This window comes from Canis aureus, chromosome 2 (genome assembly GCF_053574225.1).
Source record: "Canis aureus isolate CA01 chromosome 2, VMU_Caureus_v.1.0, whole genome shotgun sequence".
Lineage (NCBI taxonomy): Eukaryota > Metazoa > Chordata > Mammalia > Carnivora > Canidae > Canis > Canis aureus.
The window spans coordinates 72,210,277-72,231,597 of NC_135612.1; the positions used below are offsets into that span (position 1 = coordinate 72,210,277).

The 21,321-nt window shown below is 48.9% G+C and overlaps 1 protein-coding gene across 5 annotated transcripts in view; it reads right to left on the reverse strand.

Annotated features, from left to right (window-relative positions):
* Positions 1-21,321, reverse strand: part of JAKMIP1 (janus kinase and microtubule interacting protein 1) — a 140,568-nt gene that overhangs the window by 84,368 nt on the left and 34,879 nt on the right. Inside the window, exon 1 of one of the 5 annotated variants that reach the window (XM_077878715.1) lies at positions 18,945-19,066. The exons of the other annotated variants lie outside the window; for them this stretch is intronic. The gene's annotated coding sequence lies outside the window, so the exon portion shown is untranslated. Of the gene's footprint in view, positions 1-18,944; positions 19,067-21,321 lie in introns of those variants that run through there. 5 annotated transcript variants of the gene reach the window in all.

Genomic DNA, 21,321 nt, shown 5'->3' on the forward strand with positions numbered 1-21,321 from the left:
TACTCCCAGAGCCTTCTCTTCTCCGGGTAACATAAGAATGACAAATGTTTTTGGAGCACACGCTTACATCAGACACCACAACCAGCCTCATGCAGGACAAGGCTGCTCAAGCAAACCTCTAATGACTGGGATGCAGGTCCTACTATTACCCCCATCTCATGGATGGAGAAACTGAGGCCCGAACACAGTAAGTTACACATGGTTGGGAAAGAGCCTGCCTGGGAGATGTGGATCTAAATCCCAAGTGGGTCCCTCTGATCTGGGGTCAGTCACCTGAGTTCTCTGGGGCTCAGTTTCTTCATCTGTGGAGATCTTTACTGCCTAGGCGGTAGGTGCTTGCAGTGGAGACAGGGCACCGCAGGTAGTGTGTGCTGCAGAGAGCTCAGGACACGCTGGGAGGAGGGAGTGAGGGGAGCCTTCACTGACACCAGGTTCCAGGTGTGGTGCCCTGGGAGTTCATCCCACCATGGGAGACTGGCTGGTGGTACCTGTGTGTCTCTAGTAGGGACAAAAGAATAGCCACCTGCCGCCCCCACAGGCCCCACCTAAGCCCCACAGTGCTACCCACCAGAGTCCCTCTGATGCCCTCTCAGGTGTCACCCAAGCCCCACAGTGCTACCACCAGATGCCTTTCGGAGCCCTCCGGGGTCCCTCTGTCTGGCCACCTGCAGACCTCTGGACCTCAAAAGCCTTCAACAGTCTCTCTGCCTCACCTCCCAGCTACCTTCTGAAGTGGAAATCCCCACATCTCACCCCAGGGTAGAAAATTAACAATACCAGTGACAATGGCAGTAATAACCACCAAGCTTCCCAGGCCTCCTTGCCTCGGGGGAGGGCGCCAACAGGATCTTGCAGTGGGAAGTCTGGCTGACAAGGCCCGCTGCTGGCCCCCCACTGCCTAGCCTACTTGTTTGCTCCCCCTTGCTCCCTGGATTCTCAGCTCCTCCATTTATAAACCACCTGATTTACAGTCTCCAGTGCCAAGCAAAGTGCCAGCTCTAAGCAGGCGCCCAAAACATCAGGACCCCTCCTTGGATGTCCTCTGGATGTGACAGCGTCACGTACTCCTTTCACACCCACCCATGGTTCAGTTACAGTGTTTAGGCAGAAGGACACAAGAGAGCCTTCAAGAGACAGGTTTCCTGAGTCCTTGGTAAAAACACACCTTATTCCACAAAGCCAAGCATAATCACATAAGAACTGGCATGTAGGGACCCCTGGGTGGCTCAGCAGTTGAGCGTCTGCCTTCGGCTCAGGGTGTGATCCCGGGTCAGGGGATCGAGTCCGCATCGGGTTCCCTGAGAGGAGCCCGCTTCTCCCTCTATATGTCTTTGCCTCTCTATGTGTGTCTCTTATGAATAAATAAGTAAAATCTTAAAAAAAAAAAAAACACTGGCATGCATGTGGGTAGAGGCGGGGACACCCGATGGTGAGCTCAGCTCACTTGCAAGTTGGCCCCTCCCCCTGCCAGCCAGGCTCCCTTGGTATTTAAACATGACCATAGCTCAAAGACCAGACACTGAGCATCAAGGATCTTGGGTCTCGCTCTTGGGGAAAGAGAGCTGTGAGCAGAGGAGCTCAGCCGGTTGAATATGTCCAGCATGAGATTACTGCCTGGGTCCTACCCACAGGTACAATGGTGCCACAATAATGAGCAAGCCACACCTTGCCCTGCCCTATGATGCTCACAGCCTCTCCTGTCCAAAGCCCCCTCATTACAGACCTCTGCCTGTCTGTTCCTTTCAACATCTCCACACATCAATCAGGAGGAAGCCACCTCTGTGTCCTAAATACAGCCACAGAAGGGCACAAATGGGACTCCTCTATGGGCCACTGCACCTGTCTCTAGTCAGACATACCTTCCTTTTGGTGGCAGCATCACCAGCCACTGTCACTTGTCATCCTCACCCCAGTCACAGAACAAGCATGGTCACCTGTGAAGCTCAGGGCCAGGTGGAGGGCTGCAGCTGACATAGCAACAGCTGGACACTGTGAGGATACCACCTTCATCAAGGGCCAGAGGGCCCAGGAATCTTTGGATAACCTCTGTCACCTGGCCCTAGCATGTCCATCTTGATATGTCTCAAAGGAGTAAAGTGTAGCCAAGTTCAGGGAAGTGAGGCCTCCTAAAACACCAGACCTCACAGCCAACATGCACAGAGCTCAGGTCTGAACTCATGATGCCATCCAAAAAAAAAAAAACAGAGAAACCTCCAATCAGGGCAACACTGTGCAGTCACCTAACCTGCGGCCACTTTGGCGAAGTCCTGCCCAATGAGAAGGGGGTAGGGGCATACACAGGAGGAAGGAAGGGTGGGGAAAAGAAATGAAAGAACAGGAGAGGAAGAGGTGGAGGGAAGGAAGGAGGGAGGCAGGGAGAACATAGAAATAACTGAATCCAACTTCCAGTTTCTGGTCTGGCACATAAGGAGCTTGGAAGTCATCACTCCCATCCACACAACAAGGAGAAGACTGAACAAACTGAAAATCAGTAACTTTTCTTATATCCATCTGAGAACTGAGATCACACGGCAAAATTTGGAGAGGCAGACAGATGGATACTGAGAATAACAACCCTACCAGAGCAGAAACCTCCATGGGAATTAGTCCGGTTCCTTTTACTAAATACCTCCTGTCCAGCTCTCAACAACAACAACAAAATTACAAGGCATATATACAAAGCATTCAAAACCCAGTTTGAAGAGACATAGCAAACATCGGAACCAGGCTAAGATATGGTGGTGATGCTGGAATTATCAGACCAGGACTTTAAAATAACTATAATTAACATGCTAAGGGCTCTAACAGAAGAAGTAGACAATATGCAAGAATAGATGGCTAATGTAAGCAGACATGGAAGTTCTAAGAAAGGACTGAAAAGAAATGCTCTTAAAGATTTAAAAAAAAACCCACTATAATAGAAATGAAGAACACCTCACCTCCAAGGAACTGTAGATTGGACCCAGCTGGGGAAAATACTCAGTGAGTCTGAAGTCCATAAAACCATTCCAAACCCAATGGCAAAGAAAACAATGACTGAAACAGAATACCCCCAGAACTGTGGGATAATTACAAATGTGTAATGGGAATACCAGAAAGGGGAGGGAGAGAGAGAGAGAGAGAGAAAGGAGAATAAATATTTGCACCAGTAATGTCAGAGGATTTCCAAAAACTAATGTCGGACACCAAACCAAAGACGCAAGAAGCTCACAGAACACCAAACAAGATCAATACCAAGAAACTGACGCTTACGCAGATCATATTCAAACTGAGGAAAATCAAAGACAAATAAAAAATCTTGAAAGATGCCAGGGGGCAGGAAACACCTTACCTACAGAGGAACAAAAGTAAAGATTATGTCAGACTTCTCAGAAACCATGCAAACGAGCAAAGAATGGAGTGCAATCAGCTGAGAGAAAATCCCACCAACCTAAAATTCTATACCTTGTGAAATTATCTTTCAAAGTGAAGACTTTCTCTGACAAAATTTGAAGAGATCTGTCACCAGTAGATCTTCCTTGCAAAAAGAAAAAGTTACAATAAGTTCTGAGAGAAGAAAGATGATGTAGGTCAGAAATACAGATCTAAAACAAAAAAAAATTTATTTTTTAAAGAAATACAGATCTACAGAGGAGACAGAAGAGAGCTAGACAAAGAATGAAGGAAAAATAAAAACTTTTACTTTTCTTATTCTTAATTGATCTAACAGATAACCGTGTCCGAAATAATAACAGCAACAATGTATTATGTGTTGACAGCATCTAGAAGAGTGACATGAATGACAGTGGCGTGATGTGGGATGGGAGAAAGGGCACAGGAAGACTTTGTCAAAGGTGCCTCCACTACACGTGGAGTCACATGGTGTTATGTGAAAAGGGACTTGGACTGGCCACACATGTCTGTTGCACATTCTAAGGCCACCACTTAAAAAAAAAAAAAAAAAAGCTAAAAAAAAAAAAGAAGTAGAGGCATGCCTTGGAGATATCGCAGGTCTGGTTCCAAACCAGTGCAATAAAGTCAGCATCTCAATAAAGGGAGTCAAATGACTCCCTTTGGTTTCCCAATCCATATTAAAAGTTACGTTCATGCTACACTATAGTCTGTTGTGTGTGCAATAGCATATGTCTAAAAGGACAATGTACGTACCTTAATTTTAAAATATGTTATAGCTAAAAAATCCTAACCATCATCAGAGCTTTCAGCAGGTCATAATCACAGATCACCGATCACCCTAACAAATGTAATAATAATGAAGAAGTTTGAAATATTTTGAGAATTACCAACATGTGACACAGAGACACAAAGTCAACAGATGCTGTTGGGAAAAGGTGCCAATAGACTTGCTTGATTGAGGATTGCCACAAACTTTCCATTTGGAAAAAAAAAATGCAGTATCTGCAAAGCACGATAAAGCACAGCTAAATAAAATGAGGTGTGCCTGCACAACCCATTTGCTGGGGAAGCAGAGAAAATGGGAACACATAGATGCTCAGTTAAAACCACAAAAGGGGCAGCCCAGGTGGCTCAGAGGTTTAGTGCCGTCTTCAGGCCAGGGTGTGTTCCTGGAGACCTGGGATCGAGTCCCACATCAGGCTCCCTGCATGGAGCCTGCTTCTCCCTCTGCCTGTGTCTCTGCCTCTCTCTCTCTCTGTGTGTGTCTTTCATGAATAAATAAATAAAATCTTTAAAAAAATAAAAATAAAACCACAAAAGGAGGAACACCTGAGAAGCTCAGTGGTTGAGCATCTGCCACCGGCTCAGGTTGTGATCCCAGGGTCCTGGTATTGAGTCCCTCATCAGCTCCCCACAGGGAACCTGCTTCTCCCTCTGCCTATGTCTCTGCCTCTCTCTGCATCTCTCATGAATAAATAAATAAAATCTTTAAAAAAAAAACAGAAGGCAGAAAAGTAGACAAATAGAAAAGTAACAAATGTGGTAGATCTGACTCCAGCTATATCGATAATCACTCTACCATCGGTGGTCTAGCTGCACCAATGAAAAGATGGGAACTGTCAGAGTGGGTGGGTAAACAAGACGCAGCTATGTGTCGTCTACAAGACAGCGCTGAACTTCAAGACCCGAGAGGCTGCCAAGGAGCCAGCCAACCGCTGCACTCTCATAGCTAAAGGAAACAAAGCTCAAATGAACTCCCAACCACTGTTCATCTCTCAGTGCTGACAATCTACTAACCTATAAAATTCAAGACAGCAAATCCTACCGCTTTTGAATTGAAGAAAGATCTTTGTAATAAATTCAGTAAGATAAATCTGCATTATACAAATGATGCTCAAGAAGCTCATTAGGAAGTAATGTGGCCCAAAAGAACACCAAAAATCGTAATGAGGAATCTAAATTAAAATCACAAGCAGAGACAAAGCCCTTGCCAGTAAGAATGGGGAGGTTGGCTGAGCATGAATTCTCTGGATGTTTTCATGAGCAGGCCTCCGTCCCACTTCCCCACCGCTGCCAGCATCTCCTGAAGTAACGGGAAGGTAACTCTGTGCACAACCTCTTTCAAAGGCTTAGAAGATTCATAAACAGAAAGGGTTCACTTTCATATGAAAAAGCCTACCATACGTACTCCACGTTATTTATACTCTGAAAGGGATGGAAGTAGATGAAGGAGACAGGACCAATGTTATACCCAATTCCTTAAAAACAGAAGTCACCTAATCCTTCCCGACCTATTATAACCAGATTCCCTTTACCCCCCTGAGCTCTTATCCTTCCAAGAATCTCTTTTCTAGGGACACCTGGGTGGCTCAGCAGTTGAGCATCTGCCTTCAGCTCAGGTTGTGATCCCGGGGTCCTGGGATCGAGTCCCACACCGGGTTCCCTGCACAGAGCCTGCTTCTACCTCTGCCTGTGTCTCTGCCTCTCTCTCTCGCTCTCTGTGTCTCTCATGAATAAATAAAATCCTAAAAAAAAAAAAAAAGAATCCCTTTTCCAGCCATTATTTTGATGCCCCATAGTTGGGGTTGGGGTGGGGGAGTCAGTGTTTCATTAAGTTCTGGCAGAGCTGGAGTCCTAGGACTGTAATTCCCATCGATGCTGCATTCTCTGGGGGCCCGGGTACCTCTGGCAAGTGGGTTCCCTGTGTGCTCAGCAAATCCCCCACCTGCTTCCCTCCACTTCCCAGATTCCTTTGCAGTAGGCGGGGTCACATGACCAGCCCTGGCCAGCGGTGTGCAAGCAGCAGTGACTTGTGTCACTATAGGGCTGAGGCACAGAAGAGCCCAAGTGACTCCTCTTCTCTCTCCCTGGTTGCAGGGACCTTAGAAGCCATGTGTTGAGATGATGGTGTGAGCAGGCAGGAGTGCTGGGACCCTGAAATCACCCACTAGAGGAAAGCCTAGGATACCTGCACCAGAGCATGCGTGACCTAGAACTGATCGTTCAGGGCTCCTTTGTTACGCAGCACTGCCCCACCAAACCTAGCTGATGCTCTCTTCCTAGAATGCCCTTCCTTCCCCCTTTTCCCACCCACCCATCTTCTTCAAACCTCACCATTACATGCTTGGACAGCTGGCCCTGATATCACATCCCACCCTCAGGCCAGTGGGGGTGTTCTCTGCACATGGTGGCACCTTGAGCTTCCCTTCCTCACAGCCCTGGTCATGCTGTGTTGGCACATGTGTCCACCCCAACGGACCAGGCACTCTGTGCTGGCAAAGCTTTAGTGTTCTTCTACCTCCTGAGAGCTTGGCCTGGCTGAGTGCCTATCCCTGATTGAAGGCAATGGGCACATGCCCGGGAGATGGATGTCCACATGCACAAGCAAGAAACACTGTGATGCCCTAGCACACACTGCTCAGGCCCAGGGGTAGAGAGGTGACCAGATCCAGATCATGCCCCAACCTCTCCCATCACGTCTTCAAGTCCAGCAAGGCAGGGGTGAGGTGCCCACAAGTGGTCACAACCTGAAACAGAAGAGGAGGGATAGCCCACTGTGGATGCCCAGAGGCAAGAGAGGCACCTTCCATGAAAGAGGAAACATATGAGCTGACCCAGCAGGACCAGCAGAACCCAGAGAGGCACAGAAGAAAGACAGATGGTCCATCTGTTTGGAGCCTGGTGGGGGCTGGGGCAGGGCTGCTTCGTCTCCTCGGGGACCACTTCTCTCCTATTCTCAAGCTATGGAATGTCATCAGAGCTGACCCAGCCCACTCCAGGGATGGGCACTTCCCTGGCCCAGCCTGCCCCACCTGAATAAAAATGCCATCATGTACATAGCACTTTGCAGAGTGACGTAATCTAGGCCCCAGATATCATCACATCACCCACCACAGCCCACCTGAGGAGGCATCTTAAGGCCCATTTTACAATGGAGAAAACAGGTGTGGAGAGCCGCAGCCAGCCTGCATTTGAACCCAAACCTTTGAAAGCCCAATGCACCGGCTCCTCCCCCAAACCACTTCCCAAGAGCACTTCCAGCTCTCATGGACGTTCTTACACACATTTTCAAGTTATCACCCAACACCATGGCAGAGACTGGTGTCATGGGAATCGAGAAATGGTGGATATGGGAAAAATTTCACGCTGAGTATACGACTACTTCAACATTTACAGAAGAGCTCAGACTCCCAGCAGACATTTAAAAACCTGCATTTTGGTTTGTTGAAACCCAAATAACCAGAAGAATATTTAAGCACTTTTGGAAATCCTATTTCAGCATCCCAGTGATAATACCTTCCTCTGGAGCAGGCATGAGGGAAGCACCATAGGAAACTATTCGAAATGCTAAGTGTCAGCCAAGAGTCATCCCTCTAACCCTATAGAGCCCCTGAGAGGGAGGTTTCATTTCCCACACCTTGTACAAGAAATAATAGAGGCAGAGAGGCCAAGCCACTGCTCAGGTCCTCATCCCCCTCCACGCCGGCCAGCTGGCCATAACCTCTGGCAGAGGGCACTCGGGGATTGAACAAGTGATGGGAGATGCAGCAGCTCATCTTCCACCAGCCATTTAAACAGAGTTTTGTCCTGAACCTCAACAAGCTCATGGGATATAATCAACAACCCCATTTTACAGGTGAAGACACTGAGGCTCAAGGAGGTGAAATGAGGGGCTAAGATTCCACCCGGCCTGACTCTGCAGCCTGCCAGGTGCGGTCCTCCTCTGCTCCAGGACTCAAACTCCCACTGGGCGGCCACCGCCAGATTTCCCCTGGCATAGGACCACCGCTTCTTCCCCACCCCCACCCCCTCGTTTTCAGGCTAAGGAGCTGCCTGCTGCTTTGCTTCAGGGACTTCCTACTTCCTGCCCCGGAAGAGAGCCATGTGCAGCGCTGTCTCCTCCACGTCACTGGACATGTGCTTGCAAAGGCCCTGTGTTCCCAGGGCCTTCGAGCCAGGGTCACCCAGGTCAGGGCTCACCCAGGTCGGGGCTCACTCAGGTTGACTGAGCAATGAGGCTGGAAGAAGGCATGCTGTCCTACTAGGAGCAGGATCAGATTCAGGCTGTGTTTCCTGCCTGCATCCCATGTAACCCAGCTCCTGAAGTCGTCTCATACCCTGGAGACAGTACTGCTGCAAGCCCAGGAAGAACCCAGGAATCAGGGAACTCACTGTGAGGAGCTTGAAGATTTGAGATGGCAGCACTACTCAGCCTATCCACACTCACATCACCCGGACAAAATGACCCCAAAGGGGGACCAAATGTGCCATCCTGAACTGCAAGAGGCCAGAAAGCCAGAAACATTTCCCAGACTCCCTTGGAGCTATCGCTCTGCATGTGATTTTAGATCCATCATACATTTCATTCATTCATTCATTCATTCATACAAGATTTCACTCTAGGAAAAATGGGGACTCAAGTGGCACAGCAGGGTGCCCATTTGTTGGTATAAGCCTGGCAGACAGGGGGTGCCTTGGTGCATATGGTGTCTGGTCATCATCCCTGCTTACAGCTGTGGCTGGAGTCACCCTGGACACAATGGCTTCTGACCCCCCAGCTCCCCAGAGGGCAACTCTGGGGTGTGACTCTGGGGTCAAACCTAAGGCCTAGCTGAGACCCCTGCTCCTCCACCTTCTAACCACTCCTGCTTCCCTGTATTACACCCCTCTGTTTAAAGTAGCCCAACAGATGAACACAGATGGAGGCCAGGGTGCCCCAGAAACCAGAGTTAAAATTAAAGAAGGAGGGGTACCTGGGTGGCTCAGTGGGTTAAGCATCCACCTTTAGCATCATGATCCTGGGGTCCTGGGATGGAGCCCCATGTCGGGCTCCCTGCTCAGTGGGAAGTCTGCTTCTCCCTCTCCCTCTGCCCCTCCCCACCCTGCTCTCTCTTTCAAAATAAATAAGTATCTTAAAAGAAATTAAAGAGGGACACACTAAACAACTTTAAATAACACAGCAGAAAACTTCATACTTTGCTGGTGCTCACTACAAATAGACCCTATCCACACCTATGCTCCACTGATGGAACTTCATGTTCTAGAACCTCCAAACGGCAGTGGAGTAGAGTGTTCTCAAGGGCTGGCTCAGTATCAGACTGAGTTAGAATCAAGACCCTACCCCTTGTTGGCTGTGTTCCCCTGGGCAGGTTACTTGTCCTCTCTGAGCTTGTTTCCTTACCTGGAAAAATGAGGAAAATAGTACCTACCTCATGAGGTTGAGTTATTGTGAGTACAGCATGAGTTGCACTGGCTCATTAATTAATAATTTGATTATTGATAATATTGGTGAGTATAATGATTAAGTATTATGTGTTCATTGTGAAGCTTGGAGAAGATAAAGATGAGATTAAAAATCATTTATTTCCGGTGAGTGCATGGTTCCTTCAACATTTATAGAAGGGCTCAGACTCCTGGAAACTGGGAATATCTGGGACAACTGACTATTGACTATTAATCACTTCATTAGTTAATGTTACTAATTAGCAATACTGATTAACCCATACCTGCATATCCATGCACACACGCACACAAAAACAACAGCAATGGCCAACTCTACTCAGCTCTGGACTTGTCTGAAGTCTGAGCACGCTGCCCCCCAACTTTAATTTGCTTTTGAGGGTTCTATATGGGCTTCGGGATAAGATTTCATTCGTTAAAAATGTTCCACCCCAGCTAAAAATGCATTTGAAAATTAATGTCAGAAGAAGGATACTGGAAAATGTTCCTGATATATGCATATCAGGAATTCATATATTGAAGTCTTAACCCCAATATCTCACAATGTGGCCTTATTTGGAGATAAGGCCTTTAGCAATACAGTCAAGTTAAAGTGAGGTCATTAAGGTAGCCCTAATCCAAAATGACCAGTGTCCTTATAAAAAGGAAAAATCTGGGGACTGACAAGCACAAGGGACAATACCACGTCAAGATGGAGGCAGAGATTGGGGTGTCTATAAGCCAAAACACAACAAAATACTATAGAACCATACACCACAACCAGGTGGGATTGATCCTAGGATGCAAAGCTGGTTTAACACCCAAACCTAATCCATGGAATGAATGAATATAATAATAGGATAAAAGACAAAACTTCACGATCATCTCAATAGATGTGTAAAGGCACGTGATGAAATCACCCGGGGATGATAAAAACACTCAACAAACTAAGAACAGAAGGAAACTTCCTCAACCCAATAAAGGGCATCTACAGAATGTTCACAGCTGACATCTTACTCAATGGTGAAAGCCTGAGAGCTTTCCCCCTTGAAATAGGAACTAGGTGAGGATGTCTATTCTCACTACTTCTATTCAACACTGTACTACAGGTTTATCCAGAGAAAAATAAAATAAAATAACAAAAAGCACCCAGATTAGAAAGGAAAAAATAAAACTATCTCTATTTGCAAATGACAGGATCTTATGTATAGAAAATCCTAAGGAATCTACAAAAAACAAAACAAAAACGAAGGAAAAAACCCAAAACACAAAACTATTAGAATAGATGAAGTCGGCAAGGTGGCAGGATACAAGATTAGTATACAAAAATTAAGTGTATTTCTATAGAGTGCAATCAACAATCAAAAACAAAATTGAGAGAATGCCCAGATATAGTCCAGATGACACTGATCTGGGGTGGGACACAGATAGATTTCCAAAGCAGCCAAGGGGATTCCAACATGCAGCCTGGGTGCCAGGGTCAAGAACATCTGCTCTGAATAGTCAGCAGAAGTGGAAGCTTCTCCAGTGTCTTCTCCCGCTTTACCCTGCCTGAAAGACATAGGCTGACCCAGGCTATGATTCCTTTCAGATACAACCCTGCAACTCATGTAGGGAAGCCAGCCAAGCTGAACTCATCCCCAATTATGATATATCTTAAATTTTCAAGACTTGCCAAAGAAAGGTGTGCACATTATTCCTCATTTGTTTTTAAGGATTACCCTACATAGAGTCCCTAAAAGGACACATAAGGTGTTATCTCAAAAACACAACTTCAGATAAATTAGGTTGAGGTTGCAAAACCAGGAATCAGAAAACTCTGGTTCAATTCTTAGCTTTGGACTTCTCATGTCTGTCCCAACACCCAATGAGATGGGAATGATTATGGTCTTCAGCTCATACGCTAAGAAACTAGAAACTGAGGCTCAGAGAGCCTTAAGAGTGAGCTGAGCAAGGTCACACAGCTCACTCCACAAATCAGTGCCCTCATGTGCCCATTAAATCCCAATGGGCATGAAGGAAATGAGCTTCATTCATGGAGCCAACTTTAATTAGCAAGTTCAGTCAATCAAGACAACACGGGGCACTGTCACTCTAGGGGCCAGATGCCACCATCTCCAACAGGATGGGAATTAAATCATGCTGGGTGTGCCACATGCATTATCTCCTTTACCTTCCACATCCCTACTACCACTGCCCCTGGGTCACATAGCCAGTACATAATGGAGCAGGCCTAGAACACGGGTCTGGATTCTTCCCAACATGCACTTGACGTGACGTGAGGAAATGACACAAGAAACTTCTCTGCCTCATTCACATTAATGGCATGAGAAGTTTGAAAGGACCAACTCTTAAAATTCAGTCACTTAAAGGACCTTTAAGCCATTTAAGGAGGCTAACAAAAACATGCTTATTTCAAAAAGTGTGTATCAGTAAGTAACTGGCCATCCATAGAGTATGTTCCGGCAGCACCAGGTGAGTTAAGAGCTGACAAAGACTGGCTCTGAAGGACTGCCTCACCTGTATCCCAGGCCCTGATGGCCCCATCATCCATGGGGTCTTTTAGGGCACCCCATCATATCACTCCTCCACTTAGATGGCTTCAGGTGGTCCCCCCACCTTGGGGTCCAGCCCAAGCCTGCCAGCCAGGCCTACAGCATGCTACCCACATGCGTCTGCTTCCTCTGAAGCCCCCCAATGCCACCCTCACTCAGCCCCCTGAACCTTCACTCCCCCTACTCCTGGGCATGGGTTCTGCCCCTATGCCTCCCTCTACCAGAGGGCCTGGACGCCCTGTGGATACCTTCCTCCTCAGCTAACAAGCCTCCCCGAGAAGCATCTGTAATCTGCATCAGGGCATGCATGGCTCCCATGCTCCCCCCTCAACTAGCCACCCTGCGCTGGCATCACCTTCTACTTGTTCTCACCAGTCACTCATTCATTTCACCCAATCATTTATTCATTGAAGGATTCGTCATACCTCCACTCTCCTGGACACTGTTCTCAGCACTGGGAACATCAAACAGCCAGAAGTTCCTGCCCACCCAGAGTTTACCTTCTCTGAACATTCATTCCTTAGAAGCAAGGACCCGAGCTAATTAACTTCGTGCTCCTGGACCCGATCTACCTCAGAGCCCAGTACTGAGTAGGTACCCAGAGAATAGTGAGTGACCAAATGAAAATTAGGCATGATTTCCATTGTAGGACAGCTTTCTGGAAAAGCTGTGGGTTGGGTGACACGTACGCTGCTAAGTAAACACTAGGGTATCCCAAGTTGAATGCCAGCTAGCGTGCAATGATTTGATGGCAATGGTGCATCTATTTCAGATCAAGAGTAGGGCAACTGTCTTTCCTGGTGACAGACTCCATGCAGACAACTGACTTGTACTCCCAAATGCTGGCTCACACCCAGCAGATTTTCCCTAAGCAGGAGTGCTGCCATTTTGCATTTGTTTCTTGCTAAGCAAATAAGGATTTCAAGCCCCAGCTTCTGTACTCCAGGAAATGCACGCAAACATCCCTTTTCTCCACAGCCCTTTGCAATAAGCTGGACCCCACCTAGAATCCTAATGCTTCCTATGGGCTTGGCTCCATGAAGGGCAGGTCCACCTTTTCAAGATGGCGGAGCCAATCTCTTCCCCTCTTCCACCCAGCTCCATTCGCCAACATTTCCTGGGGGCCAACCACGTGCTGGGAAAACTGGAACTGAGAGAGTGAGCTTGTAGCTGTCCCTCCAGGAGCTGCAGCAAATGCGGACTTGCATTTTTCATTTATTTTCCACTTGTTCACTGCTTCTCTCCCACACCCACCCACACGGCCCCACAATACACACCAAATATAAAGTCCAGGACACTGGGACCTTATTTGAAAATTCCTCGGAACATCCATCCTCAGGCCTGGCTTATAATAAGCACTCACTCTTCTTTTGTGAGTGAATTCCCAGGCACAGAGACACAGAAAAGGACAGGGGAGTTCCCAGCCAGGGCCAGGGCCTGGATAAGAAGACAAGGGGAGAAGGCAGACAGACACCCAGGTTTCTGGTATGGGTAACCTAGTGGTGTCACGGGATGCTTTTAGGTTTGCAGGAGGCAGGGGGAGCTTGCAAGAGGCTGCAGAGCTGGCCCAAGAACATGCACCTAGGAAACAGGAGACTGGTGGTTTACACCCTGGCCTGATGTCATCCAAGGTCCTGGGGCTGGAAGGCTGGTCAGGCCTGAGGGCCTGAGGCCTGAGAGCCTGAGGCTCATGTTTATGGAGCAAAGGGCTTTGCAAAAGTACCAGTGCCCAAGTGTCTCCCTTCTTCCTGGCTGCCCAGGAATTTCAAGTCTTTAAGACAGCATGTGACGTCTTGCCTCTGTGGGCACAGGGCCAATCTACAGAAACACAGACTCAACCAAGCAGATTGCTTTGTCAGGCCTATTCTTTATAAGTTATGTTCTTCAAGGAAAAAAAAAAAAAAAAAAGCTTATCAAGGAAAAACTGTGAGGGGTGCAAAAGAGAAGACAAAAGTAATTTACAACACCCCCCCCCCCCCGAACACACACAACATCCTGGCAGCCTTCTTTCCCCAGGAAATGACCTGCAGTGAGCGGGCACTCGGTCCTGGCCAGCTCTGCGCAGACCATCACACTCGACCCTCAAGTCTTACCAATGAAGAATTATGCTCACACTTTACAGACGGGAATGCAGAGTTTCAGTGAAATCAGGTGTCAGGGCCCAGGGCTGCCCTGGTAAGAAGTACTGAGTCCGGGACCTGAAGCTAAGGCCGGACTCTAAATCACAGAATGTCCCACACATGCCCAGGATGAAGGGAGGTCCATTTCATCGGCCTTCCAAAGATTATAAAATTGGCCAAAAAAATTATCTAACTTAAATCCAATATTTACATCTGCTCCCAAAGCCCAAGTTATATCAAGTCCTCATCCTACCTGTGGGGTCTTTTTCTCCCAACCGGGCTATAAGCTCTGTAAGAATGAGGCCACGGCCCACACTTGCCTCCCCACAGACATAGAGTAGGTCCTAATCGGCCACCAGGCTCGAGAAGATGAGACTGAACCCTTCTTACCTGGGCAAAGGATGCCTGGGTGGCTCAGTGGTTGAATGTCTGCCTTTGGCTTAGCGTGTGATCCTGGGGTCCTGGGATCAAGTCCCACATCGGGCTCCCTGTGAGGAGCCTGCTTCTCCCTCTGCCTATGTCTCTGCCTCTCTCTTTGTATCTCTCATGAATAAATAAATAAAAACCTACCTGGGTTCAAAAGCTGGCCTCAGGACCTCCACAACCTCATCCAGCTGGCGGTCAGGATGTGTAGCACAGCCCAGCTGAGCCTCCCTGCCAGCGCCCAGCCCTTCCCATGGAAATCCGTCCCCCTCACTCCCTGCCTTGGGCCTCCAGTCTGCCCTCCTCTGCACCCCTGCTCCTTCCCTCCACGTCTGCCCACAGCACCACCCTTCTTCCTAAGTCTCCACCCCACCTAAGGCCCAAGTCGTCCAAGGCCAATGCCATGTTCATTCATTCAACAAACACGCACAAAGTTTGCAAGCACCTGCTATACGCCCAGCTGTGGGAGGAAAGGGGAGGGAGACAGGTAGTACCCCTGCGCCCTGGCTTCCCTCCAGCACAGAACATCATACCAGGTCAGAGAGACAGAGGACTGGGCAGCTCCTGGGGCAGGCCCTGGGCTCTGAGCTCTGTATGTTTCAGCTCAAGGGCCTTCATAAGGCTTTGAAATAGATGGCCTTTATTCTTCCCATCCCACTCCCATTTCAGAGAAGGGGACAAGGGAACCCCCCAAAACTAAGTGACCCACACAAAATCGTGAACCTGGAAGTGGTGCCCACCCCTCAGAGTCCTATCTACCTGAACCCTGCCTATTGTGCTGTGAACTTCAAGGTCAGTGTCTCCTGCTCATCCACGTCGGCGTCCCCAGGGCCCTACGCAGGGCCCTGACGCAGCAGGGACACAGCCCTGCTTGCTGAACAGAGTGGTTTCTGCATCCAGGAATAGACACCCGCTTATGCTCCCGGCTTTGACGTGGCGTTGCCGACCCTCCGCGGCCTCCCGATCTTGATGAATAGCCCGCAGTGCTGGCAGCGGCTGCATCAGCGTCTGTCTGGCTTCCTCCCTGAAACCCAACAGACTCCATCTGGGCCCCAGAAAATTGCCTTGATGCTCTGCTGGTAGGGAAGCAAAATCTTTTTTTTTTTTTTTTTTTTTTTTTTAAAAAAAAAGCACCTTTGTGGGTACGGGCCTCTAAAATCAGCTGCCTAGACCAGGACGGGAAGCAGAGAACATGTTCATCCACACTTGGGCACTAGGGGCCTCCTCCCCAGCAAGATACTCATGGTTTCTCCAGACAAAAGATGCCGCCCCGCGCTGGAGCAGGTCAGCCTTTAGGGAGCTGGAAGGGGAAGGTGGGGGCAACGTCGTCCGTTCTTAACGTGAGATTCCTAACTCCTCGTGTTGTCCTGAGAGGTAAGTGAGAGATGATAGAAGGAAAAACAGTTGGCCCAGTGCTACGCACAGGATGCACGCTCACCAAACATTAGCTCGGGTCCGTAGGATCACTTCACTTGGTAACCACTGTGGTCCACACCACTGGGCCTGATGCCCTGGAACCACAGGGAGGGAGGGAGGGAGGGAGGGGGAGAGGGAGAGGGAGGGACAGGGAGAGAGGGACGGAGGAAAGGGCGCAGAATCTACCAGGAATACAACAGCCTACCCAACAGTCCCTAAATGGGAGCCAAAAAGCGGACTTCTTTGGCTTCTGGCCACAGCGCCCCACGGCGGCGGAGCTGGTGAACTGCCCCAACCCATCCAGGCCCCTGGAGGAAGCTGCCTGGGGTCCAGATGCCCTGTCTGAGCCCACAGCCCCTGAACTGGGTGCCCTACAGGCACGGCCGCCCACCTGCTGCTGAAGGGAGACAAGGCCTGGCCCAGGGAGAGCTGGCATTAGCCCTCAAAGACACTGGCCGTCTCTAAAAGAGAAAATGGGGCATTTGGAGCCGGTATCTGGGAGTGCACAGACGAATCCTTGACCCCTCAGTGCAAACTCTGGTTCTCTGATCCTGAAACTTAGCAAAGTCCCCTCCTACAGAGCCTCCTCATAGAAGCAGGTGCTCCTTGGCAATTCCAACAGAGCCTCGCCACCTGCCTGCCCAGCTGAGGACCACACCCATGCACGACCACCTCCTTGACAGGTGAGCAGGCCAGGGCGGCCAGTCCCTCCACACCAAGCCCCGCCCGATGTCCTGCCTCTGGCACAGCACCTGTGTGGCACCTGCCAGCACCCACCCCTCTGTAGCGTTGGGCCTAGGCTGGGTCTCCAGACGTCAGTCATCCGGGTGTGGCCGCTGTGACTTCTGTATAAAATACGTACAATGTATGCTCATTTTTAAAAAAATCAATTTTACCACAGTTTTGTCTACACTTGAAGTTACAGGTCAAAGAATTCTAGCAGCCGTGATTAAGAATATTTTGGGGGAACCCCAAAAAAGTTCCAGCACACCCCTTTGCAACTTACCTTGATTTTCTTAATATTTTTCTTTACAATTACTGACTTTTAAAAATGTATAAACACTTTCAGCCTTGGTCTAAATGATATAGCATCCACCAAAAACAAAACAAAAACACGTTTCATGTGTTATATTTTCTGTAACACACACTGAGCTAAATACTATTAAAATAAAACACGCCTGGCCACGTGCCGCCTAAAACCTTCTCCTGTACCAACAGAGCCACACATTCCATGGAGAAATGACCACTCCCTGAGGCCCCCTCCAGCTTAGGAAGCCTGGATTCCACGGCTGATTCAGAGTCTAGCCGGACGCCTGCATACAGCAGGGGCTTACTGTCTGCTAAAAAACAGTGATGATTCAAGGCCCAGTTTTCCATCTCTCACCGCCCTAGACCCACCACCCCTGGTGGGAGGCAGCTAGCTGATTGCCTGCAGGGCTGATAAATACCGCACTTGGATCAGCTCTGGGGGCCGAGGAGGAGGAGGCAGACTGAACAGGACACCAGGCGGACACAGAAGAGAAGCAGAGGGATGGAGGCACCGAGCCCGTATTCTGGGAGCTGCATCTTAGCCCACTAAGTTATTTTAATAACTTGGTCGCTTTCACATCAAACTTTTTGCAAGAAAAGCCTTCCGAGATGTCGCATCTGCTTTCCCAGAAGGGATTTACCACAAAGCGTGTAAAGAAAGACTGGTCGCCTTCCAAGTCCCAGTTTCAAGACAAGCTAAATAATTGAAGGGGAAGCCTTCTGTGCCCTTAGCAATTAGGCAAGGAATTTGTCAGATGGCTATAGTCCTTTAAAAAGATAGGAAATGAGTATGAGCGCATTTCAGCCCTGGAAAGAGGCACAACCAAAGAGGTAGACACGAGGAAATTTAGGGAGACTGTCAAGAGCCCTACGATGCTAGGCTCGCCATGTGCAGGAACCAGGGCCCACCTCGGCAGGCCACCCTCCTTTCAACGTACTTATTATCCAGCCCTACTCCAACACCCCACACCCAGCCATGACCTACTGACATCACCCCAAACACACTGCCACACCTGTACCAACACCAGCTCATCAGCTGGAATAGCCCTTCCTTCCTTCTCCACCTGGAAAACTCCTATTCATCCCTTAAAGGCCGAGGGATGATGGTCATCACCTCCTACAAGAAGCCTCCGGTCACACACAACATAGAGCCCACAGGGGTGGGGGCAAGGCTAAAACCAAGTTCTAAAGGACCTTCCCTCCTTGTCCAGTGTGTAAAGGAGTTAACAGTTTGTGCCCACTTTGGGCAGCAGGATGTCAGGGAGGAAAGAAACAAACAGAGAAACCATCCAGACCAGCGTGGTGGGTAGATGTTTCCAGGGGCAGCGTGGGAGTCAGGCTGAGACTGGATTCGTGACATGAGGTCCATCCTCCAGCATCAAGTCATTATATGCTTGGCTATGCACAACCAGAGCTTCCGTCCACAGAGCCGCTGCTCTGCCCAAGCTGTGAACGCAGGCAGCATACAGAGCAAACAGTCCCCGCTCCACCTGCAATGCAGCATCAGGACTCACCCCACCACCACAGCCAACATGTGCACAGCTCTTGCCACTGGCTCTGCTCATTTCCTCCTTACAATAGTCCTACAAGGTAGATACTATTATTGTCCCATTCAGGGATGAGGAAGACAGTGTAGCAAGGCAAGGAACTTGCTCAAAAATGCCCAGCTGATGAGTGGGAAGGAAACACAGGCAGTTAGGCTCTGGGGCCAGATGTAGTGGTTCAGAGAACCACAGTGAACTCCTACCTTACCTTAAAAACTCAGCCCAAGGATCTCTGCCCAACTCACCTTACAGAAACCACGGAGGAGGTATGCAACTATATAGCTGCAGGGACACTCTTGGATGTGCTGTTTACAATAGGAAAGTACAAAACCAACTACATATTTGCTAAATACCCAACAACTAAGTGTATTCTAGAACATCTGTACAATGGGATACTACGAAGTCATTAACACTGAAGCCCTCTGTCACATTCCGGTTTGGAGTCCTCCTGTCCTGGGACCTCCTGGAGTGCTGGTGAAAATGTAGGTTCCGGAGTCTCACCCCAGATCTGATGAATGGCAAAGCCTGGAAGGAGGGCCTGGCAGTCAGAACATAAATTTTTTACGCATGAATATTTCTGCACAGCAGTGTGTGGTACGGCTGCTGGGGTGCATATCGGTTGCCATGGAAAGGATTGGGCTCCATGAGAAATTTGGTTCACTGTGGGGGCCCTCAGTGCCCACAACAGTGCCTGGCACATACCAGGTGCTCGAGAAATAGTGTGTGACTGAATGAACCCATCAATCAGCAAACTTCTGAAACGAGTCTGTTTAGCGGGTCTACGTCTCTGAGCAGTCCATGTGCTTTTGGGGAGCAGGGACTGTGAGCATCTCTTCATCCCTCGGTGCCCACACATGCCAGCCCTGGGACGTGGTCTGCCAGCAAGTGAACAAAGGGGCACTGCTGCACTGTATCCATCCTGTGGGACCCGCTTTTGCTCTTTTGAACATTTCTGAAATTAGAATGTGTCTTACAGCCTAATGCTGTCACTGTTGCTTTTTGTCCCTTCCCCTAGTGGTACAAAAATAACGATGCATCACTCAATTGATGGCATCTTAGATTTAATAGAATCCGGTAACTAACAGAGTCCGTGACGCTGATTTAAAAAATTAAAATCAGATGCCGACACAGCTAACAGATTGTTGTGCACTCCCTTTCTTACAATTTGCAAAAATTAATCCAACGCCATCTGTTCTAAGCTTTTGGCTTCAGCCCTCAGTAGTCCTGGCCATCCAACTTTTAGTTCCTGAGATATAAATTCAAGATCTTACGCAAATGGCAGGTTCATCGGTCTTCACCTGGATGCTCCTGATAGCATCAGCTGGAGGCTTTTCCTACAACATCTTCCTTTGAGGCGTAGGATGTGCCAGAGGCCAGTGTTGGGTCGGAACTGGGTTGCAGCCAAATCCCCTAGCCCTGGATGTCCAGCAGGGCGTGTGGTCTGCCCAAGACAGCTGTGGGTCCTGTGCTGACTTCATGGTACCCTGAGGACCTGCACCTATGGGCTGACGCTCAGCAGCCCCACGTGTCTTCTAACTGGTCCCACAGTTGGTAAGAGAGTCGAATGCCCAGTGCAAAGGCATCTATCTGAAAAAGGGGTTTGGAGATGGGAATCTGGCCCACCACCCAGGGTTGTTCTGAGAACCAAGGGAGATTCATTTGAAAATTCTCTATAATGAGCAGCAAGTTCTACACGAGGTAATTAGTGACATTTAGGAAGCTACAACATGTACATACAGAAATCCTCACTTTCTGATAAAAACCTCAGCATGTACTTTCCATCATAATGCTCCCCTTTTTGACTAAAACCCATTCCTGTCTTAATGTTTCCACACTTCCCCTGTGGCGCAGGCCATCATAGCAGTGAAGCGGGGAGAGCTCAAGTCAGAATCCCGGCCCGGCCACCACCCATGTCCCCCATCCTTCCCCACACCAAGCTACCTTGGACACGGCCCCCGAGCTCTGTAAACTGGAATTAACTGAGTATCTCTTCACACTCCCAGTGCATAGACCTGCGTCCCTGCAAAGCCACAGGCCAGAGTCTTGCATGGTGTGGAGGGAGGTATTCCCAGTGAAGTTTTTGTTTATATCAACAGTGGCGGGCTGCCTCGGCTTCCCTTCTAGGGATCCTTTCATTCTCCCCAAACAACAAAGAACAAAGCTAACCAGGCCTGTACAACAGAGAAGAGTTCTCTGGGCAGTACTCCCAAGGCTACAGCCCCAGGGAGCAGTGCAACGAGCCGGGATGGTGGGGATCTCGGAGATGCTGCCAATGAGCACAGCGCTATGAAGGCTCATGGTGTGGGAAAAAAAGGCATCAGGGACTGTGCCTTCAGAAGCTCCTGGGTTGCTCATCTGGCTACCCTGGTGCAGGCTCGGCAGGGGAGGTGGCAAGCCAATACCTGTAAGTTAAATAAAGACTCGGGTTTGGGGCCATGGGTCTGCAATGACCAAATGGAAACTAGGAATGAAGATACCCTAGAAAAGCTGGAGCAGAGGGCGATCACCCCCACAGGGTCTTCTGGGCTCCGCCCACCCCCACTCTAGACAATAGCTGTCCTCCTCTGACAGGAAGTCCATCTTTTTTAGCTTGAAATGAAATCTGGTTTGAAAACTTCAAGC